The sequence below is a fragment of the Ascaphus truei genome, chromosome 1, assembly GCF_040206685.1.
Source record: "Ascaphus truei isolate aAscTru1 chromosome 1, aAscTru1.hap1, whole genome shotgun sequence".
Classification (NCBI taxonomy): Eukaryota; Metazoa; Chordata; class Amphibia; order Anura; family Ascaphidae; genus Ascaphus; species Ascaphus truei.
Window position 1 is genome coordinate 320,168,489 of NC_134483.1, and position 24,154 is coordinate 320,192,642.

General features: G+C 45.1%; 1 protein-coding gene across 2 annotated transcripts in view; it reads left to right on the forward strand.

Annotated features, from left to right (window-relative positions):
* TMEM150C (transmembrane protein 150C) overlaps positions 1–24,154 on the forward strand; it is a 164,521-nt gene continuing 140,367 nt past the window's right edge. For both annotated transcript variants that reach the window (XM_075606358.1, XM_075606349.1), the window contains exon 1: positions 1–42. The gene's annotated coding sequence lies outside the window, so the exon portion shown is untranslated. The remainder of the gene's footprint in view (positions 43–24,154) is intronic.

Sequence of the window (24,154 nt, forward strand, 5' to 3'; positions counted from 1 at the left end):
GGTACACAGGAGCTGCTGGGAGCCCTTTTCCTCAGGCTGCAGGTAGGTGAGGGGACGCCTTGCCTCTGATACCATGTCTGCACAGGCTCTTCTCTCAGTGACACATGTCATTGTGTATTGTGGTGTGCTCATTTGTAGGTTCGGTTGACAGCACACGCCCTTGCCTGCTCTTGTGTGCAGCTCTCATATCGCCTCCCTGCAGGCAGTGTTGTCCTTGATCAAACTCATGGGACTCTACACTCTTCCTATACTCTGATTCTTTCCGGTTTATCCCTTTACCTCTGCGGGTAGTAACAGAACAGAAGCACATCTAGTCGTCCTAGAGAATAGAGATGTGTTCAGGGAGGCTCTTTGAAAGCTGCACCATCTCTGATTGCTCTGTTCTTAGTTGCAAACAACACGTATATTAAATAATGCACTTTAGAAATGTTGGATTATATATACCTATATTTATCATTCCCAAAAACATTAGGCTTGATGGTCTGTATACTTACTGTACTTTATTGTGATACTGACATACTGTATAGTGCAGAGGAGGATTGAGCTACCTGTGCTGAAGCAGAGATATCCATAAAAGCTGGGCTGTTGGTGGCCCATGCGGACGGAATGTGAGACCCCTGGTGTGTTGCAAATGGTATTGTAATGCTAGACACAATGAGAGGATCAATAAAGAGTTTACACCAAATAATCAAATAAATAATGCAGTATAGGCATACAGCCTACTGTGTTCAGATTGTTTGATCGATTCATTATTTTCATTCCATGTTATGTACATGTATTCATCATGTTTGTTGTACTGGGGGTGGTTGCACTGCATTGAGTTGTAGACTCTCTCATTAATAAAATAATTAAAGGTGCATTGGTCCTTAGACCCACATGCTGCAAATGTACTGTTAGAAGTTACCTCTCACTGATCTTTCTTTGTTTCTAAAATATCTACTGTATCTTCATAGCATAAGTCCTAATTATGACATCTCCATGGCTACCTCAGATGCTGTTTCTGTATGAACTCTTTTCTTCCATGCTGATTTGTAAAGCATTTATTTGCACCAACAATCAGAAACTGGACCAGATATTCTAATTAATGTTATTTATGATAGAGAGTATTGCCAAGGCAGCTACTAAAAAGGATGCATCTTCAACATTTTTATTGTATTTAGAGAAACAGGCATTCAACTATTACAATGCAGTAATTTGTTTGGAAACATGTTTCTGTATTATAAATGACTAATTTGAATAAAAAAAGAAAATCAAATTACATTTAAATGAAACATTTTATCTGTGAAAGAAGAAGGGAAAATGTGAATATGGAGATTTATGTATCAGTCTACAAAAGCTGGTGCAACATTAAAACCAGATTTGTAAAGAAAAAACAAAATTGTATTTTATTGCATGTAATAGGATTCTTTTCTTTGACAAATGTGGTTCTATTTATGTGCCCCAGTTGAGCATTCTGGACACTTAATCACTTGCATCCCTGTCACGGTATGATTATTAATTGGCTGATGGTAACCACTCTCTTACTGTACTGTATATATGTTATTGCATCTCACTTTACCAACAGTTCAGAGAAGCATTTAATTACATGTATTAGATCATATGTGAATAGCACCACATGGCTGACTTTACTCAAGTTACTAAAGTGGTACATTTTATCAAGCGGTATATATGGCCCTGCGCACTTATCGTTTTTCAGCCTGTCATAACCATACAGTATGTACGTCTCTAGCTCTGCAACATGTGCTGATATCGCCAAGTTATTTGTTAATTACAATACTAAACCTTCTGGGCATGCATTTACAGGTCCACTTATACTTCATGCAGATTTACACCCTAGCTCCTTTTTATGCTGGGGGTGTACTCTGCAATGCACAGCAGACACCTCCAGCATCAAAACGACTTGACAACACAGAGCCTTATGTTACAGTGCCAATCATTTCTATTTTCCTTAAAGAAAACATACCCAATGAATTATAATGACAGTTATACATTAGCAAACAACCATAGCTTGCATCTCTATAGAAATAATATACATTTACTGTAGGCATCTTCAAAATGTATACTGTATGTAATAGAATGGCACTTCCACGCAGTAATGTTTTATGTGCTGCTGGAGAGGGTATTTGGGGTGGGGATGACAGGTTTAATAAGTAACGGAGGCAATAATGTTTGTATGCCTCTTTATCCAAGTACAACATCTTTCAGACAGTTGGCAATATACAGTCATACTTAATGCTTCTTTGCAAAGGCATCCCAAACATGACGCGTTTCTTTAGCTACTTACAGTACTGTACATGCGTCCACACAGGAACCATGTCTACTTCATCATAACTCAGTTGTTTATAGGTATACGGAGCCACATGATTTCCCTATGGTCTAATTGTACAGGTTAGGAATTTCCTTCCCTTCTATGTCCCTATGATTAGGGATAGTGTTTTTTTTTTCATTAACAAAGAACAGCTGTAATAATAACACAGATTTCCTTTGAAGCTATTAGAAGCTTTTACCATGGTAGTTATGTCTGTAACAACAACAAGACTCTGACGGTTGTGTTACCTATGAGACCTTAAGTGTTAGGGTGACCAGATTTTCCAAATTGAAAAAACACGTAAAAAATTTTTTTATTTATACTTCACCCTCTCTCTGCCTTTTGTTAAAAAAACAATCCATACAAATGGAAATTAAACGACTCCTTATTAAATCTACCAGAAATAGTGAGCACAATTAAACATAAACTGTAGGACTACTTTTCAATAAATAAGGGCTCGGTTTCAGCTCCCGCAATGTTGTGGGAAGCCCACAAAGCATGAATAAGAGGAGACTTCATTTCCATAGCCTCATATAGAAAAACAAGCTTAAACAATATAAACAAATCAAGGACAAAATTATTAAAATAGAACAACAACATAAAAATAATCCCTCAAAAAAACTTCATGAAATTTTAGAACCTCTACCTTGGAGAGGTATTGAGGGCGTTGAGGTGGACTAATCCACGTTACTACGATAAGGGCAATAAGTAGAGAACTTGACACTTGCCTGTGTATCAAATACACAGGCAAGTGTCAAGTTCTCTACTTCTCTATAGATTAAGATACTGTGTGTCGACGCCTATTATACCACTTGTGTGTGGTGTTTTTTGTTGTTGTCTTTTTTCTACATAAGGAAGAAAAGAGCAATAAGACCACGCGCTGGAGGACAACTTTATTTTCTACCAATCTTATATAAGGAGGAGTTTGAATTACCTCCTGGGACACCAGCTGCAGGACTTTATTTATTGCACCTCATTAATAGGACTAGCGCCACTTTTATTTTTCTTTATGATAAGGGCAATAAAGCTGACAGGTTGCTAGCCAACAAATTAAGAGGTCTGAGAGTTAAATCCCAGATCCCGTCAATTCGATCCAAATCTGGACAAATCTTATATGATGAAACAAAAATTGCGCAAGAATTCTCACATTTGTATTCCAAGCTTTATAACTTAGAATCCCCCTCCCGCAAAAAATACACAATAAAATAAAATTGACATTACAGTACTGTATTGTATAATACACATTAGCCAATAAACCCATTGATTGTCACTGTGGTAAACTATGCCCACAATGGGGGGCAAGTAAATGGGAAACCTAAAAAAAAAAACACCCACAAAATAAAATACATTACAATTAAATAAAAACAAACAATGCCAAAAAATGCATTGATTGTCAATATGGTTATATAAAAGGGGCATAGATTGGGGCAGCCTAAAAAATGTACTTTGGGCACCCTAAAAAAAAAATACACAATTAAATAAAATACAATCAATGTGTTTTTTTTACCTTTGCTGGGATGAAGATTCATCCCCCTCATCAAACAGCGGCACCAACTCTTGCCCCATGATGCAATGATCCACATCAGCATGGTGTGCAGAAGCCCACAATCCTCAGTTGCTTGCAGAGGAGGCCCCAGTGAGTAGTACTTCTTTCTTTTCTGCCTATCTTCTTTCTTCTCTATAAGAGGTCCGGGCCTGACATCACATTTGACTGTCAAATTGTATGTCAACCAACCCTGTCGGTAGGCCTAACCACCTACCCTAGGGCAGCTACCCCCTTAATCCACCCCCTCTACCCCCAACAAACCGGGTACTTTGGTCTAACCCCTTTATTAGCCGTAGCGGCTAGCCGCGAAGGTAATGAAGCTGCTTTTATTTTAATTTTATTAACATAAGATTGAAGCAGAGGGTCTCCGGAGTTGCATTAATTTCAGCCCTGAGAATGCCCTGGGTCCTGATTTACAGGCCCTGGTATGGGGTACCAGTATCTCTCTGCAAATTTAATTCTCCCACGTTACACGACCGGGACATTTCAACTTTGTGGAGATACCAGCTCACCAACAGTTGAAATTAATGTGGTTCAGCTCCGGAGACCCCCTGATTCAATCCTATGTTATTAAAATTAAATAAAAGCTGTGCGATCACCTGATTTTGAAGGAGTTTGGATCTTGACTGTGACGAGCTGGAGATACATGTCAGAGGGGCTGCTGTGTGATCAGCACTCAGAGATCCTGGATGAGAAGCGGACAGGACAAGCCTTCTTGAAGCAGGCCCCTGCACCTAGTGAGGCAAGAGTCTACTCCCCAGGTCCCCAGTTGGTATTGTATCTTGTTTTGTGCATCTTTGTTTTGTCTGCTGGCGTGCCAGAATAAACCTCATTTTATTCAACAACCTTGTCCCGTCTGGTGCTAGTGATCCCGGTTGTTTCAATGTAAAAATATTGGCCTCCTGTGACAGGCTTTTTCTGGTGGCATAGCGGTGGGATCACTGGGCTTTGTGTTGGGATTTTTTGCGGGAAATCCCAGTCTTGAATATTCAAGACCGCAGGACAAGTTGTTCCAGACAAACGTTGCACAAACCTGATATTTAACTATTCAACTACATTTTTATTAATTCGGCTAAATTTGGAAAATGTCTGGAGAAAAATGGCGTTTTCAGAGATGGACCAGAGCCGTGCTGGTTCCCTATGCGACCAGTACGGGCACCAAGGCAACCCTTGCAGAGGACCTGGAGCGGTACGAGGATGAAGCGGCAGGGATCAATGCAGTGTATGCAGCTGTAGATCCTGCCAAGGAAACTGTGGCCCGTGTTATCCACATAGTGGTGGATCCAACCCCTCCCGTGGTCGCCCCGGCAGTTGTCCCTACCACAACAGACAGTGCAGCGGCTATGATTGCCCTTCTGGGGCCTGACACCACGTCCGCTGATCGAATTAAGATTATCCTCCACTGGTGCCCCACCACCCCCGCTCCGAGCGCCCCCACCCATGGAAATGATGGTACGAATGCCCACCAGCCCACGGTGTCATACAGCAGTTTTACGAAGTTCGTGGATGGCACCAATGATATCGATGCCTTTCTGAGAAGCAGCGTAAGCTACACGAGTTGCTGGATAAAGTACGTGCGTCCCCAGCTGAGTGGGAAGGCGCAAGTGGCCTTCCGCAAAATCGAGGTGAAGGAAGGGAAAGACTATCCCTACGTGTAAGCAGTCCTATTAAGGTGTTATGCCCTCAACCCTGAGGCAAACCGCGAGCAGTTTCACGCCATAAATAAAGGCACGGAGAACACCCATGTGGAGTTTGTCGCCCGGCTAGCCCACCGTAGTCGTTGGTGGGTAGAGGGCTGTAAGGCAGCCGTGTTTAAGGAGCTGCTGGATCTGCTCGTGAGAGCAGTTCCTGTTGAAATGTATAGCAGAGGTGCGGGAGTGGGTGGACAAGCCATCCACCTACCAGAGGCTGCCACAATGGCGGACGAGTATGTTACCGCTCAGCCCCATTACAGAAAGCGGGTCCTGAACCCCGTCCCAGTGCAGACAGCACGAGCACTGAAAGTGTCTGATCATCCCCAGAACACCAAGTCATGGAAGACTGAATCTAATGCTGAAGGGGCTGCAGCCAGGGCTGGGCAGGTGGTCCAAATGTACCAGTGCTTCCAGTGTAACCAGCAAGGGCATCAACGGGTGGACTGCCCCTACTTTCCCTGATGCAGCAACCTCAATCGGGGCAACGTTACCAAGCGGTAAAAACGATCGCCTGCGTGAGGTATATCCCAACGTGGAGCACAGGGAAGCCATGCAGCAGGTACAGCAGAGGACCAAACCAGCAGTCCCCGCAGCACAGCAGTGCAGGCATCGAGTTGCAGCTGTCGGGCTGGAAGCTAATGATGCCCGATGTAGATATTTGCACCCGGTGACCATAGTCAGTTTGCAGGTGGCCGGCCTGATGGACACTAGTAACTCTGTACAGTAACTCTGGTGCAACCTGATATGGTAAGCCCAGAGCACCTGCTCCCAGGGATGGTATGCAGGTGAAAATGCCGGATGTGTCTCCAGGTCCCTACAGGTTGCCTGAGTATTCCTTGACTGGGGCACCGGTCGAGGAGTGAGAGATGTTGGAGTGCTGCCTGGCTTGGACACCGACATTCTACTCGGCAACGACCTGGGCCGTTTTATCTGCTCTTATACAGAGGAGGATACTCCTGTGGCAGCCGTCACACAGAGCCAAAGGCCGGCAGTTGCCCATGGGGAAGATGCTCCTGGGGTGACAGCCACATAGAGCCCAAGTCGGGTAGTTGCCCTGGTGGAGGTGCCTTTGGCACCGCCACCCACAAACCTGATTACCGCTCTCCTGCATTTGGAGCCATCAGGTTCCAGGATCACAGAGGAGACCAGGCAGGTAAGCCAGACTCAGCCTAACCTCTGTCCTGACATCACTGTTGACCATTCCCCTGACAATGTGACCGAGGGCGAGCGGTCGGAGCTCAGTGAGTGGTATTGGGGGGGTGGTGCAGACAGACCCAAATCTGGAGTGCGGGAGACCTCGGGCGGCCGAGCCTGACTCTGAGATCATGTCCGATCGGTCCCCAGATCACAGTGAGCTTCGATAACGGGAACACGACCTGGGTGCTCTGGCCAGACAAGGTACAGAGAGGGGTGGTTGCGGGTAAGTAGGACAATCCTGCTGGCAGGGCATCAGGAGATCCTTCGTATCAGAGCCCAGCTGATGCATGCTTTCTGCTGGCCGGAGACATCATAGGAGGTATCGGCATTCAGCAATGCTTGTGATGTCTGTCGGCAGGCAGGCAAGCTGGGTGACCATGTAGAGGAGCCCCAAAGTCTGCCACCAGGGATAGGTGAGCCCTTACAGCACAAGGCTGTGAGTGGGTCAGCGGTGTTAGCTGTATGCAACTGGCCGCTGGGAAATCGGGAGAGCACGGCTCTCCCTGATATCCTAGGAGAGGCTAGGCAGGGAGGCTCAGTGGAGTCGGGGGGAACCTGTCCTCAGCTCACGGCTCCCCAGCAGGAGCAGATGCGTGAGGTAGGAGAGATAGACTGGGTCCTGGCTCCAGATAAGCCGGGTAAGACCCATCCACCTGATCGCCCAGTCAAAACCGGGGATCACAGATCCCTCCACTGGACCACGTACCGGATCTCGGCGGAAGGGGAATAGATTATGGAGAAGGAGATAGAGGAGATGCAGGGCTACCATATGAGAGGGGAGAGCTTCAACTAAGTGGATTGCTTAGTCTTTCTCCATAGAAATGACAGTAACAGTGGAATATCCATTTACTTTCTTGCAGGGCTGACACCCAAAGCACATTAAAGTGATTTACACACAGACCACAAATCACATAATTAGACAATGCAGCTTTCTAAACTGGGGGAAGGATTGTCACAGGGAATAAAGAATACATGCTTTGAAATACATTCTTACAGACATGGGTTACATTTACACATTCCCTGTTCTTCCCCAGATATTAAAGAACATTTGGCCAAAAAAAGCCTTACATTGGTGGCCAAGTTACATAGATTTAGTGGTAGCTAGCTGGGCTTCATCCCAGATTTGTGATGCCAGCTACCCCTAACGTCACAGAGATATGAAGAGAGAGGGACTGATTCTGTCTATTCTCACTGCGCAGCTCTTCCATAGTGATGCAGTCCGGTAGGATTCATTCAGAAGCAGGGTTAATCCTGATAAACCTGTTAATCCTGATAAACCAACTGGCTGCATCTGTACACTCTGCGGATTCAGCAATCAATTGATTTTTAAGAATCTGCCGAGTTGCTGAAACAGCGAATTGGATTGTACAAATCCATCCACGGATTATAACCAATGGCAGTTTTTGATGAATACGCGTGGATTCAAATTGACCAAAACCGTTTGCGGAATTTATACTGCAAAATGAATTTTGAGCGGAAAATTAGAACATTTGGTAACTGGATTTGGGCGGCTTCACCTATCTCTACTGACACACACACACATACACACACACACACACACACACGGCCCACCAACAGGGAGGGAGAGCCAGGACAAGTGTTCCGGGCCCGGTGGCTATGGGGGGCCCGGCTGGATGGCGCTGGAAGTTGGCCGGGCCAATTTCTGCATCTAGCTGCCGGGCCTCTGGTTGTCGCCGCTGCCAGCTCTCCCCAACTCCGGGCTTTACCCAGCTGCTGCCTGCCTCTTCCCAAGCCATCCTCTCTCTCCTGCTGGTGCGTGCCGGAAACTGCGGAAACCAGAGCTTTTTTTATTTGTGTGGTGGTGGTAATTGTATTTGAGGGGGATAGTGGTGGAATTGAATCTTGGGGGTAGCAGTGGGGATTGTTATTGGGGGGGGGTAGCAGTGGGAATTGTATTTGTGGGGGTTGGTAGTGGGAATTGCAAATGTAACCCTCCTACCCCCTCCCAATCTCAGATAGGGTCTCCTAGGGAGTCTAAGGCTCAGGCTACATGTCTCAGTGGGGTGGCGTACCTGCTGGCAACAGGGGGCCCTGAGTCTCCCGCGATTACATGGGGGAGAACAGGACAGGCTTCTGGGGTTTTGCCTCTGTCTTCTCTACTGGTGCAGCGCCTCCATCTCCTGCAGCCCCCAGCAGTATGGGTGAAGTACCCACAAGAGAGATCTCTTCCCCTCCTCCTGATACAATTCACTCTCAGGCAGGAGTTTGTATAAAAGTATAAGATCTTTATTGTCTCTTCTTTCTCAGTAGACAGGTTACACTGCAGGCTGTCTTCCTTCAGGATGTCCCTGACACCACTCCAGGCATAGGGCACCCAGAGTGGGTCTAGCTCTTCCCCTACCCCCTAAGCAGGGTAGGAGGTATGGGGTGCACACTCTCCCTCCCGGAGGGAGGCCTCAAGCTAGCCAGTCTTGGCAGCTCGGTCTGTGTCACACTTGTCCCTTCCACTCCAAGGATAGATTCTCAAGAGACCCTAAATAGAAAGTGGCAATACCCTAAGTAGCTCCAACAGGCACCGTCCCTGTGTCTCTTGATTAGACACAGTGCCTGGTGACCTGCCTTCACTGCCTCAGTGTACTACCTGAAGTGGGGGAAACCCATCATTACTCCTGGCAAGCCTGCCCTTATGCAGGGATTACTGCCAGGAGGAGGATAGAATAGTAGCCCAAACCTGCCAGGGCTGCATACGTAATCACTGTATTTAGAGCACTATGTCTGTCCTGCATTCCGCCTTTATTTTAATGATTCCAATTAAAGTTTGAAGTTGCATTCATTATACTATACTGCTTTGGCCATTGTGCACCATTAAGGCATTCCTTTCCTAGTACACTCTTTTTTTTTGGTAGACTTGGGAAGGGTTTGATTTCCCCTGGCTGCCCCTTTTTGTGTGATGTCCCTGTGTGTTCAGCAAGTGCTGGTACAGCCAGAGTCACCCATCCCCACCTCCCCATATCTTTATTGGGTCTCTGGTAAGGACAGGGTGAGAAGGGTAAAGAAAACAGTTAATTGACAAACACTTCCCCATTCAGATGCCCCTAAGAAATGTAACTGGCCAACTATGTGGAATTGCACCTTTTAATCGGGACATTAGTATCTTTGCATCTATGAAGGTTAGTACCAACCTCCTGAAGAGCCTTTCCAGAGGTGTGGCTGTGGCTGATAAACTGTTAGCCTTTTCCATCCTATGTTTCAATTGTGTCCCTAAGCACTTTGAGGTGTAAACTGGCTGACTTTAATTATTTATTTTAATTACAAAAATGATTATTCTTTGCACTGTGAATTGCCTGATTTTGCAACAGGATCTCAAAACCTATTTAAAAGTCACCATCAAAAAGGCTTCTCTTTCCCTTGGGTGTTTCGTCGTGACCCTAGATACTTTAACCTTTTGCTACTGCTTTTACTTTTGCCTTTTTTATTCTGTTTCCAATGAGAATCCAAAATGTTTTACTTTTGCAAACCCTCTTTGGGATTACCATGACTTTAAGGGGTTAACAGTGTGGGCCCATCACATGGTGCTGGGTGACTAAGCAGAATCATAGCCCTGCACCTTCTTCAAAGTGTCGCAGGATAGAGATATAGATATACAGTAGATGTGTGTGTGTGTATTGCTGACCTGAGGAAGAGAGGAAAACTCTCGAAAGCTTATCCTAAGACATAAATTGTTAGTCCAAATAAAAAAGGTATCACCTAATACTGAAGAACTCATTTATTCTGCACTATCGCAACTGGACTAACACGGCTTTTTCCATTTTATATATATATATATATATATATACAAATATAACTGTATGCTCATCTGCATGTCTTAGGCAGGTCTGCAACCCCGCCTTTCCCCATTATCACCCAGCATACAGCACTTCTACTGCAGCAAGGGATTCTGGGAAATGACATGCAAATGAGCACACAGTGTCACTTTTTGCCTCAATAACCGTTAAAAATGGTTATTGAGGCAAAAAGTGACACTGTGTGCTCATTTGCATGTCATTTCCCAGAATCCCTTGCTGCAGTAGAAGTGCTGTATGCTGGGTGATAATGGGGAAAGGCGGGGTTGCAGACCTGCCTAAGACATGCAGATGAGCATACAGTTATATTTGCATATTTGCTTTCCTGTGGAGGGTTTTTGTCACTTTTTTTACTCACCATAACTTAACTCAGTATTATGGTTTAGCCTATCCCATAGCCTCTCTTGCATTCCCAGTAAAATCAACCCCACACTGATGAGACCCATCAAGGTCGAAACAGCTGTCTGTGGGTGATTTTCTGGGTATGCACCTTAACCCTGGCTGTGCTCAAAGCTGTGACCATGCAGCAAGCTTAAGCCTATAGGGAACCATGTTAAAAATGGTTATTGAGGCAAAAAGTGACACTGTGTGCTCATTTGCATGTCATTTCCCAGAATCCCTTGCTGCAGTAGAAGTGCTGTATGCTGGGTGATAATGGGGAAAGGTGGGGTTGCAGACCTGCCTAAGACATGCAGATGAGCATACAGTTATATTTGCATATTTTCTTTCCTGTGGAGGGTTTTTGTCACTTTTTTTACTCACCATAACTTAACTCAGTATTATGGTTTTACACATATATATATATATATATATATATATATATATATATATATATATATATATATATATATATATATATATATATATATATATATATATATATATATATATATATATATATATATATATGTATATATATATATATATATATATATGTGTGTCAATGAAGCAGATGGCACTCACATGAATCAAGGTAGTGGTGCTTGTCCCATAAAAGTAGAATAGATAATATATTTCACCAGACAGACGTTCAGCAAAAACGAGGCAGTACACAAAGGTAATGAAATCCAAGTTTGTATTTAGGTAAGGGCACACACACCGACGTTTCGTTCCTCTCAGTGGGACCTTTCTCAAGGGAGTGCACAGACATAGTGATAGTGACAGACATATATACCAACACCCAAATGCTATACCAAGACAAACAAAACAATTAATCAATAAAACAATCAATTAAAAAATCACAAAGCATGCGAACCAATACAGCTGCTGTCCATCAGTTGATGAGCTGTAGGCCATGTTGAAAAAATGTCCCGTATACTCTGGAATCCATTTTGGAATGTCTGTCAACTGATCCTCCACTATCGGCTTTTCAGCATCTATGGTTACTATGGAGATCAGTATTGTGTCGACAGAGCAATTGGATACAGCGACACGCATGCGCATGCGACATCTGAGTTGCTGTCGGTAACACTGCTATCGCTGTCAGTCCATCCTGGCTAGAGGAGCTCTCAGAACTCCCAAATTACCCAGGGAACAAATTAATAAAAGGCTCAATGCCAGTTGATGATGCGTCATACTGGCCTTCCTGTGAACTAGAGGCAGTGGTGGCTTGCTTTCCTGGAACCAGGGTCACGAATGATGTATGAATAATTCCAGTAAGCTCAACTCATGTCCTCCCTCTTCCAAAGCATGACAAGTCCTTAATGTCTTTCTTAATTTTATTGCTGGATTAGAAAACACAGGAACTTGTAGGTGTAGTGTAGGCAGAGAGTGCTTCTCTATGTGGGATGCTTCTATGGGGTTAGACTATGGTAAGAGAGAAAGGCCTTACCAGGGGTGGATGCAGACAGGTCTGTACTCACTGTAATCTAGGGTGGAAAAGGAAGTGAGGGGCAGGGGTCACACTAAAGGTTGAGTGGGACTGCACTAACTGTCAGCAAAAGACAGGGGAGAACATGGGAAAGTCCATTAACTGGGAGGACTGGAGAAGCTGCAGTAGCAGTTCACTGATTATGTGCTCAGAGGCAAGAAATGCAACATTGTTGCATGTTACACAGGCACAGTGTGTGTATGTGGAACCAATGCCTGCAGCTGAACTTAAGGAGCTGACAAGCAGAAGGGGGGTCGGGCAGGAATGTGATTCTTGTTCCATGACACTTGCTTTGCAAGTCCTTTGCATCTGCTGCTAATCCCCATTTGTGTGGTTGCCATGTGGGTGTTTAGGAGCAGAGCAATTCCCGTAGGTGCCCTGAAACCAGACAGGGTGGGCCATCCAGAGGTTAAAATATGTTGTCCATGTGGTGGGAAAGACCCGCTGAAGGTTCAGGTGGGAGCTGGAGCCCTAAGGCGAGACAATGGTGCCCCGGGGGGACTGGGTGGGCATGACAACCTGGGGTAGCAGAGGGGGGATATGGGTGGGGTCCTGCACAGGGATGATTGACCATGTGGATCCCCCAAGAGGGACCTTTCTCTTGCCTCTTTTCTCTCAGACTTGCAAAGCTGCACCTCGGGTCATACACATTGGAAGTACAGTACTGGGGGAGGAGAATTCCCAAAGGCTCCCCATACAGTAGCAGACTTCTGCCTCTTCTAAGTAAATGATCAGGTTGCTCGCATAAGTTTGTTAAACATTCATGATTTTACTTAAATGAACAGAGTGGTGACAAAATAAAGTGAGAATTAGTTAACGGTGCTCTTGCACCTTTTTGTCTTTTTTCCCCCCTTAACACACCTTTACGAGGGGTCTCCATGTCTGTGGCTGCATTTGTCATTCAGTGTACTGGAATAGGAGCACTGACGACACTGCAGTGCTGCCACGGGTGCACATCAGGTCAACTACCCAGCCTGGGAACTTTTATAGCTAGGAGAGAACATGCAGGCACTCGCAACGGTCTTAATAAAAGTTATATTTTTATTAAGGCCAATGGAGAGCCTGGATATTCAAGAGATATTAGCCCTTTTGCTTCTAGAAGAGCTTGTAACGTGTCATTAGAAGGAACCAGTGAAATGTATATTTCCCAGGCTTGCAAAACCTTTTCAGATATTTACATAACTGGGTATAAGCCCTTTGCCAAATTTGTCAGATGCAGATGAATCTGGAGATTTACAAGGAAATTCATCTCAACAGAAAACCCTCCGTTGGAATGCACATCTGTGGTAAAGTAACTATTACTTTCTTTAGCAAAAATATCTGTGGATTTCATATAAATAATGGCATGTGAAACTTTTTTTTTTTTTGCAGTGTAGTTATACCATAAACAGCCTACATATCTGGAGACTAATGAGAAACATCTACAAAAGTTTTATATTAAACAACAAGAACTGGTCTCCACAGACATAATTAGGGATATGAAAAAAATACTTGTAGAAGAAAGTGCATCATTTATTTCATATCCTCCCATCCCAGTGGTGGGTATATCAGTTTGGACCTATGTCCTTTAGGTCATACTGAGACGATGAGTGCGCTACATTAGACAGCTACAGTGTATTTGTAGGCGGGCTACCTTCCTCTGAATATTTCTCTCTCAGTCTCAGAGGTGCACGGTAGAGAAAGTAAATCTTTATAAAATGCACTCAGTGTGTAATCTGATTTTTAACATGACTGGTTTGGCAGCAAAGGCTAAACTGTGTGACCTTGAATACAGCAAATATTGTCTTGGTCGCTGCAGGTTCTGACTGAAGAGTTGTATAGACAGCAATATGAGTGATGCCTTGATAGATTCCTGTAATGAGTTGTTTTACAATTCCTCTCCTGCTTTATATTCCGTTTTCTGCAATCGGGCTGCATGTGTGAATGATAGATGGTGTATGTAAAACAGTGCGTCTGCATCAAAGTGCCATCCAATGCAAAAGTCACGGATTGAATTTAAGTTAACTGGGGGTGGGTGGGAGGGAGGTAGTATTCAGACATTGTGCTATGACCACGAAATCAAAACTCTGTTTTTGAGAAGAATAACTTGGAATTTGCCAGATCGTGCTATTTTTACTCTCTAAGTGCTGGAGGAGCAACGCATTGCATACCTGTCAAACATTGAAACAGTTAAGCTATTACAGACTATTCATCAATATTATTTAAGTATTAAATACCCAAAGAACAGGTCATTACTGGTAATGGCCTGGTTGGAGGAGTTAATCCAGCCAGGGCAATAATAATCGGTAATGCCCTGTTCTAATGGGATTGTTACTATTGAAGGCTAAATAATAGTAATAATTCGACCTTCCTGCTTAACCACTTCCCAGCTCGCCCTCGCTTTTCCTGACAGTAGATGAACCTCACACCCAACCGCAGGCCTCCTGAGCTGCATCCCACTTACCCTCTGCTCCTTCTTACCTCTACCCTGTCCACCCCCGCTCTTGAGGATGGCTGACGGACCTCCTTCCTGCCCGCTTTTTTGTTACGCCGGTGCTGCCCGCAGACCAGACCCGTCCCCTGTGCTGAGGTGGGACGTAGGGATACACGCACCCGCAGCAAAGGGAGCGCGTCCGGAGTGTGGTGTTAGTGTTGCCAGGCCAAGTATAGTAAGGAAGACAATACTTGCCGGTACCGGTAGTAGAGGAGGAGTAGTTATTACCGTTGCCAAGGTCAGGGATTGGAGAGTTGCGGAAGGTCGAAGGTATAAGCCGTGTGTCAGGGATGTCAGAAATCATGAAGTCCAAGTAGAGCCGAAGTCGAGAGCCAGAGGGGGTAGTCGTCCAATCCGTGTCAATACCTGAGGAGTCACTGAGAGAGTATTCAAATGCTTCCATACAGAACTATGTAGAGCGACGAGTGATTGGAAGCACAGGCATAATAAGGCTGGGCAGCCAATGGGAAGAGGGGGCAGGCCTTGAGGACTGCAAGGAGTCCTCTCTGATAGGAGGGAGGTTTTACAGCCCAGTTGAGTGTAGTCATTGATTTGCATGGAACTGTGTGAAGCTTGGGGGCGACGCCTCACTGCAGGAGCAGTGGTTAAAAGTGCTCTGTTAGGCGTGTGCTCTGTAAGCTGGGAATGCATGTGCATAACGTCTGGGGCTGGCGTGCGTGTGTGCGTGGATTCGGTGACTGACGCGCGTATGCGCATGGGGTCAGTGACAGACGCACGTGTGCGCATAGAGCGCGGAGCCGGAGACACATGCAGAGGCTGCGGTTCAACAGGCACCTCTTCGGTTGGTGCAATCCTGTGATGGCGAGGAGCCTGAGTGTCAGTGGCAAACAACGGAGGTATGTGGGAATTGCGCTGCAGGCCCTTGGACGCCTGAGTACCGACGGGGGGTGAGCACTGGTTGCGCTGACGGCGCTGAGACACCAGATTCCTTACAGTACCCCCCCCCCCCTTCAGGAACGGCCTCAGGACGGTCCTTAAATGGTTTGTTCGGAAACATCTTCCTGAAAGTCTTCAGAAGAACCGGAGCGTGGATATCACAAAGTGGAACCCAAGACCTTTCTTCTGGGCCGAAACCCTTCCAGTGCACGAGGAACTGCAGTTGACCCCTGCATATGCGAGAATCCAGCAGGGACTGGACCTCATATTCTTCCCTATTCTGGGTAATAACCGGATCAGGCCTACGGTTATGGTTGGGGAAGAAAGGACTGGATACGAATGGCTTGAGTAGAGATGTGTGAAACACGTTTGGTATTTTCATGCTGTCGGGAAGTTGAAGCCGGAATGCTACCGGATTAATCCGTTCAATTATAGGAAAAGGGCCCAGGAACCTCGGCGCCAGTTTTGGGGAGGGTACCTTCAAATAGATGTTTCTTGAGGACAGCCATACCATATCCCCTGGCTTGTACCTGGGTGCCGGACAGCAGTGGCGATCCGCCTGATGTTTGGCCCGTTGAGAGGCGGTAAGGTGAGCAGACTGAATCTTGGACCATGCTGATTGCAGAGATGAGATGCGGTCGTCTACGGCCGGAACGCCAGAAGGAATGTTGGAGACGGGAAGACATGGGGGATGAAAACCGTAATTGATGAAAAATGGCGACTCTCGGGTGGACTCGTTGGTAGCGGAGTTAAAAGCATATTCGGCCCATGGCAAAAGTTGTGCCCAATCATCCTGAGAATTGGAAATGAAACACCTCAGGTATTTTTCCAGGGACTGATTGACCCTTTCTGTTTGACCGTTGGACTGAGGATGATATGCTGAGGAAAATGAAGAAGAGATCCCTAGTCTTTTGGTAAAAGTTCTCCAAAATCTGGAAACGAACTGTGACCCTCTGTCAGACACGATGGACGAAGGAATACCATGAATGCGAAAGATGTGATCAGTGAAGATATCAGCAAGGGCGGGTGAGGTGGGAAGTCCTTTGAGCGGGATAAAGTGAGCCATCTTTGAAAAACGATCCACCACCACTAAAATCGTATTCATCCCTTTGGACCTGGGCAACTCCACAATAAAATCCATTGATATGTGTGACCATGGACGTTCTGGGATGGGCAGAGGAAGAAGAAGACCGTGAGGCCTTTGATGAATTGTCTTGTTTTGCGCACAGACCGGACAAGCGTGTGTATATTCGAAAATGTCTTTGGACATCTTGGGCCACCAAAAGTTATGACGTATAAGGGCCAAAGTCTTTTTGTAGCCAGGATGACCAGCTGCTCTCGAGGCATGTCCCCAATCCAGAACCTCGGGTATGAAATTAGGTCTCACGAAGAGCTTGCCCCTGGGGACGTTCAGGTTCTTTGGAATGGACCTTTGTGACTTGATGATCTTGTCAAAGCTTCTGAAGGAAGATGCAGCGAAAATCTTCTCGTGAGGTAAAATGGTCTCCATGGAATCTTCTGGTCTCTCTTCGGAAGAATGTTGTCTTGAGAGAGCATCGGCTTTGACATTTTTAGTCCCAGGAATATACGACAGTTGGAAATTAAATCTGGAAAAGAACAAAGACCAGCGGGCTTGCCGTGGACCCAGACGGCGAGCGTTCTCTATATATAATAAATTCTTATGGTCGGTAAGGATGGTGAACGGTTCCCTCGACCCTTCCAGGAGATGCCTCCATTCTTGAAGTGCCATTTTAACGGCCAGTAACTCTCTGTTCCCCACGTCGTAGTTCCTCTCCGCTGAGGTAAATTTCTTCGAAAAGAATGCGCAGGGATGCAATTTTTCTTGGGGTGAAGGTCTCTGGGATAGAATGGCACCGGCGCCAGAATCAGAGGTGTCCACCTCCAACACGAAAGGGAGATCAGTGTTGGAATGGTGGAGAACTGGTGCAGACACAAAAGCCTCCTTAAGAGTGTTGAAGGCGGTAATGGCCTCTGGTGACCAAATCGACGGATCGGCCCCCTTCTTCGTAAGGGCTGTGATAGGTGCAACAATTCTGGAGAAATTACGGATAAACTTGCGATAGTAGTTCGCAAATCCCATGAAGCGCTGGACGGATTTAAAAGAGTCGGGCCTAGGCCAGTTAGTTACGGCTTTTAATTTGTCTGGATCCATCATGAAACCATCGCTGGAAATAATGTAGCCTAGAAACTGGGTCGAAGTCTGATGGAAGGTACATTTCTCCATCTTGGCATGTAATCGATGTTCACGAAGGCGAGAGAGCACGTAAGATGTATGAAAGATGTGGTCCTGTAAATTCTTCGAAAAAATCAGGATATGATCCAGATAGACTATGATGAAGTCGTTGAGTACTTTGCGGAAGACATCGTTAATGAAATCTTGAAAAACGGCCGGAGCATTACACAGTCCGAAGGGCATAACAAGGTATTCGTAGTGGTCACTACGCGTGTTGAAGGCCGTTTTCCATTCATCTCCTTGACGTATGCGTACGAGATTATAAGCTCCCCTGAGGTCCAGCTTGGAGAAGACTTTGGCACCTTGCAACCTATCAAAAAGTTCAGTGATAAGAGGGAGTAGGTATCGATTCTTTACGGTGATGCGGTTAAGCCCTCTATAATCAATACAAGGTCTTAAAGTTCCATATTTCGTCTTTACGAAGAAGAATCCTGCTCCAGCTGGTGAAGTAGATGGGCGAATAAAACCTTTCTTCAGGTTCTCCTGGATGTACTCGTCCATAGCCTTAGTTTCGGGGAGAGACAGAGGATAAGTCTTGGACTTGGGTAACGTGTAACCAGGAATCAGGTCAATAGGACAGTCATATGACCTGTGAGGAGGTAGAAGGTCTGATTGTACTTTATTGAATACGTCCAGAAACTGGTGGTAAACCGTAGGGAGGTTCGTCTCAGGAACGGTGGTATTCGCTAGGAGTCGCTGTGGTTGCCAGATCTTGGTTCCCAAGTGATAGGGTTGGTGGATGCCCAATTGATCCGTGGGTTGTGTAGTTGCAACCATGGCAATCCTAGGGTTATGGGTGTTCCAGGAGCCTGGATTACGTCAAGGGTCAGGGTCTCCTTGTGATTATCAGAGGAAAGTACAACTGGAACCGTCTCTAATGAGATAAATGCCGGCGTGAGTGGGTGCCCATCAATTCCGACCAAGGCGATGGGGATTTTTTTCTCCACATGCGGTATCTGGTAGTGTTTGGCGAACTCTTGGTCCACGAAATTGCCTCAGGCTCCGGAGTCTATGAAGGCTACAGTGGAGACGCGGAATTTACGGCCTGAGAGACACAAGGGTATAGTGAGTTTCTTAGGGAATCCTTTTTGGGGAAGGGGACGAGGAGACATAACACCCAGGGAGAGCCCCTTCATACTCACTGGGAGTTCCCGTCTCCCGGAGGCGTAGGACATTCCTGGGTCAGATGTTTTTGCAGATCCGCAATAATAGCACAATTCCCCGGCGTGGCGGAATTGCCGTAATGGTGTGCGAACCCGTTGAACCCCCAACTGCATCGGTTCGGACGTCTCCAAGGAAGGACGGAGCGGCGTGTTGGACCTGGTGACTGTAGTAGTGCTGAGAGAGGGAGACGAAGAGGTTACCGAGCGAGTGCACTGGCGCTCCGTGCGGCGTACCTGAATACGTTGGTCCACTCTAATCGCTAGAGTGATGAGATCCTCCAAAAGACCTGGCCTGGGTTGGAGAGCAAGTACATCCTTGATGCTGTCTGACAGTCCTTGCCAGAATACGGCGACGTAGGCCTCCTGTTCCCAGTTAGTCTCTGCTGTAAGGGTCCGGAACTCTATGGCGTATTCAATCACCAGTCTTCGTCCTTGAGTAATCTGTAAAAGAGAAGAAGTCGCCACCTCCCGACGTGCGGGGGAATCAAACACCTGCCTGAATTCTGCCTTGAAGGCTGAGTAATTCTGGGTAAGGTCATCTCGCAGCTCCCAGATGGGGGAGGCCCAAGCCAGTGCGCTACCCGTCAACAGATTATAAATGTAGGCCACCTTCTTTCGGACAGTAGAAAACTGGTGGGGGGCCATTTCAAACTGTACCTCACATTGGTTAATGAAACCCCGAAAATCTTGAGATTCACCTGCGTAAGTTTTGGGGTTAGGAATCTTCATATCGAAGGAGCATGTGGTAGCTACCCCGGCAACCTGAGCGGCGGTTGTGGGCGCAAAGGCGTCGGATACCTGAACCGACAGCGCGGCTAGTTGTTGTGCAAGCGCCACAATTTGATCGGCCATGACTTGATTCTGCTGAAGTAGATTCGTGGAAAGCATACTTAATTCAGTCTGGTCTGCGTTTTCTGGCTCGACATAATGTTACGCCGGTGCTGCCCGCAGACCAGACCCATCCCCTGTGCTGAGGTGGGACGTAGGGATACACGCACCCGCAGCAAAGGGAGCGCGTCCAGAGTGTGGTGTTAGTGTTGCCAGGCCAGGTATAGTAAGGAAGACAGTACTTGCCGGTACCGGTAGTAGAGGAGGAGTAGTTATTGCCGTTGCCAAGGTCAGGGATTGGAGAGTTGCGGAAGGTCGAAGGTATAAGCCGTGTGTCAGGGATGCCAGAAATCATGAAGTCCAAGTAGAGCCAAAGTCGAGAGCCAGAGGGGGTAGTCGTCCAATCCGCGTCAATACCTGAGGAGTCACTGAGAGAGTATTCAAATGCTTCCATACAGAACTATGTCGAGCGACGAGTGATGGGAAGCACAGGCATAATAAGGCTGGGCAGGCCAATGGGAAGAGGGGGCAGGCCTGGAGGACTGCAAGGAGTCCTCTCTGACAGGAGGGAGGTGTTACAGCCCAGCTGAGTGTAGTCATTGATTTGCATGGAACTGTGTGAAGCTTGGGGGCAACGCCTCACTGCAGGAGCAGTGGTTAAAAGTGCTCTGTTAGGCGTGTGCTCTGTAAGCTGGGAATGCATGCGCATAACGTCTGGGGCTGGCGTGCGTGTGTGCATGGATTCGGTGACTGACTCGCGTATGCGCATGGGGTCAGTGACAGACGCACGTGTGCGCATAGAGCGCGGAGCCGGAGACACACGCAGAGGCTGCGGTTCAACAGGCACCTCTTCGGTTGGTGCAATCCTGTGATGGCGAGGAGCCTGAGTGTCAGTGGCAGACAACGGAGGTATGTGGGAATTGCGCTGCAGGCACTTGGACGCCTGAGTACCGACGGGGGGTGAGCACTGGTCGGGCTGACAGCGCTGAGACACCAGATTCCTTACATTTTTTGACCTCCCCTCAACTTTCTTCTCTGGATGGCCACTGGAACTCCCTACCACCCACACCAGCAAAATGAGTAATGAAATCCCAGGAATTTCAAACTATTTAGCCTATAAATAGACCCATTGTATATTCCACTAATTAAAGCACATGGCATCCTCCCCTTTCCCGTGTTTGTAAGTATTTTGATCAATGTAACCATCCTGAATTCTGGGTTGGTGTTTTTTATAAACAATAACTTGGTTTACTTTCTTAATATGTTATTTTAAAGAATTTCTGTTTCTTTTAAGTACAATAGGCATGTACCTAAATGCACATTTCTTCTTGTATCAGTTTTTTTTAGTGATTATTTTCTGTTTGTTGTGTACATGGATCTAGCAATATTTAAAATTTGAGAAACATTTAGATATATGTTTCAAGACAATATTGGCAAAACATCTGTCCTAAGACAATTGCTATGAGAATCAATATATCAAAAGACCTACAGTATTTCGCCCAAAATTAGTCATCTTGTACTTTGAAGAGTGTCACTAGGAAGCGTTACGGAGACATTAGAAGATGTGCATATTGTATGGGAATGTATACATGTCTGTGTGTCTCTCCATCATTACTTTTGGTTTAGTGTCAAAATACAGTTCTGTACCAGGTCTAAGGGAGCATGTACAGTACCTCCTCAGCTAATTATATAATTGATTAATTAAAAAGCTTTGTCTATTTTATTGCAGTAGCAATCCCATGATTAAGAAAATGTTGCATGCTAGCGATACATAGACCCCATTGTTTATCTCATAGATAATTACCAAAAGTAGACATACAGTAATGTGGCATTATGGTATGATTATACTTTTTTGTTGTTTTATGTGGGTTGAGCTATAATAAAGAGACACTGTAATTATACACGTTAATATATTTTTTCTGGCAGTAGATACCTTTTTCGAGTTATTGTTTTATTTTAATAATTTTTCTTAAAACAGTAATCCCCTTTATTCTGAAGCTTCAGCCTACTTCACCGTATATAATTACAGTATCGAGGCCTGCTAGCCAAGGGAACCAAATTAGACGCTAGCCTTTGATGTATGGTTACAATTGGCTTGCTATCACTATACTAATAGAAGTGTTCCAAATGCATTTTGCAAATTGAATCTATTTTCATATTGCTGTTTTTTTAACAAGCCACACATGTCATCCCTTTCTCTATTAAATTGTTGCAGTATTGAACTTATATGGTAACATGATTTCCGCATTGCGTAAGATGTAATTACAAAAACCACTCATTCACATTTTCAATACCTCTTTTAATGAGCCACAAGATGGCTGTCCTAAAACCAATTTGAATTTGTTGAGTCCCACAGAGGTTTTGGTATGTACACGTTGGTCACTATGCTGTGTACTTACAGGGGATAAAATCTGCATTCATTGCGGGAAAACAGCTCTGTCTTGATGCGTGACATATTTTCTAATGCATTTGAGGCAACATAGCTATACAACAGTACATTGATAAAGACCCGATTAGTGTGAAACGCGTTGGAGGATTGCTTTTCTCCTTTTTATCCATGGCATAAATAACAATTATATTCTTAAATAAATGTTGTCCCTGTCTCCGTTTGGCTGTGTGCTGCTTCACTTTTTCTTCATCTTTTACAGTACATTTACAGACTTTTGTTTTTACTTTCCTCTGTCTCAGTCTCGCTTGTAACATTGCAGAAAAAAGAGCCCCTTTCTAATTTACAAGTTAGAAATAAGTAAGGCCAAAGCAGCTGCTTATCAGTTATCACGATACATATTTATTTTCCAACTATGCACACACAATAAATAAAATAATAGTCCTACATTTTCTGATGGTACACGTGCAGCCATACTGGACGTATATATATATATATATATATAAATATATTGTATATATATTGTGCAGAAAGTGTTTTTATTCGTAATTCACCAGGGCCTTTACTGCTTTGAAAGTGGTGTTCCTTGCAAATAGAGGCACAAAAGCTGAGTCCCAGATCCACAGAGCTCCATGAAGTTATGGTTCATAACGTCATGTTACTTAAACCAGTAATGGACATGATTTTTCCTTAGGGTACGAAGTTAATTATACGCAAAAACAACATCCCTTCTACATATCCCTTCTATATATCTCATTAACACAGGCTTAACGTTGGGTTACTGTAACTCAATGTGGCGATGACTTTAGGTATGACCTGACGTAGCATTAAGTCCCCACGTTAACCTTAATAGACCTCTGTGGATATACACTGTTAGGGGGAAGGCCTCTTTTGCTGATAACTATCACTAACGGCCATTATAGTTAACGCAACTGTTATTAGCCTTTGAAGATACAAGTTAAGTGACGTTAGACATGTAAAATCTTAGCAAGCTCAAAACCCAGTCCACAGTACTATGTTTTTATATATTTCATTGTGACAACTGTAGTGCTGCTGGGAAAGTAACCTCAAATATACAACAGTAAACAGAGAAGCCCCAATGCACATCCAATGGGACAAATTATTTGATTCATTTCTATATGATGTTTCTTCTCATAAGTATGGGGCATTTAGTTCAATCTTTTGGCCAAAACATTTTAAGTCTGCCACCACATCATGGTAGATCCTATCCTATCCTATTTTATAATGTAGCCTTTGTATTTCCTCCTCTGCAAAGAGAAAAGAGGAAATAAAACAATGACATAGTCCAGGGGTGCGCAAAGTTTCTGCGCCAACATTGTGACTAAAAGAGAAAGTATCACAATGTAGATGCTACATAGAGTAGATAATATACAGGCACCGGTGACAGGAAAAGGAATCCGATCACTGTGGCATACAGCAATATGACATATTTCCTGAGTGCTAAGATCCAGGTGGGATGATTTTTCTGATTAAGGACAGGGTCTGGATCTCTACATACACCAGGGCTCAGACAGTATCTAGCCAGTTGAAGGGTTGTGAAGCCCTCGTGTAAATGCTGATGTTCTTTGTTATTTTTGTTGCTGAGTTAAAAGCATCTCACTGTTTCCCAAGCTTCATATAGTGACTCCCTGGAACATAATTCACAGGAGACTCCTAAACCATCATGGTGGCTCCCCATTGTCGGTCAGCGTAAAAACAGCCCGACACGTGTTTC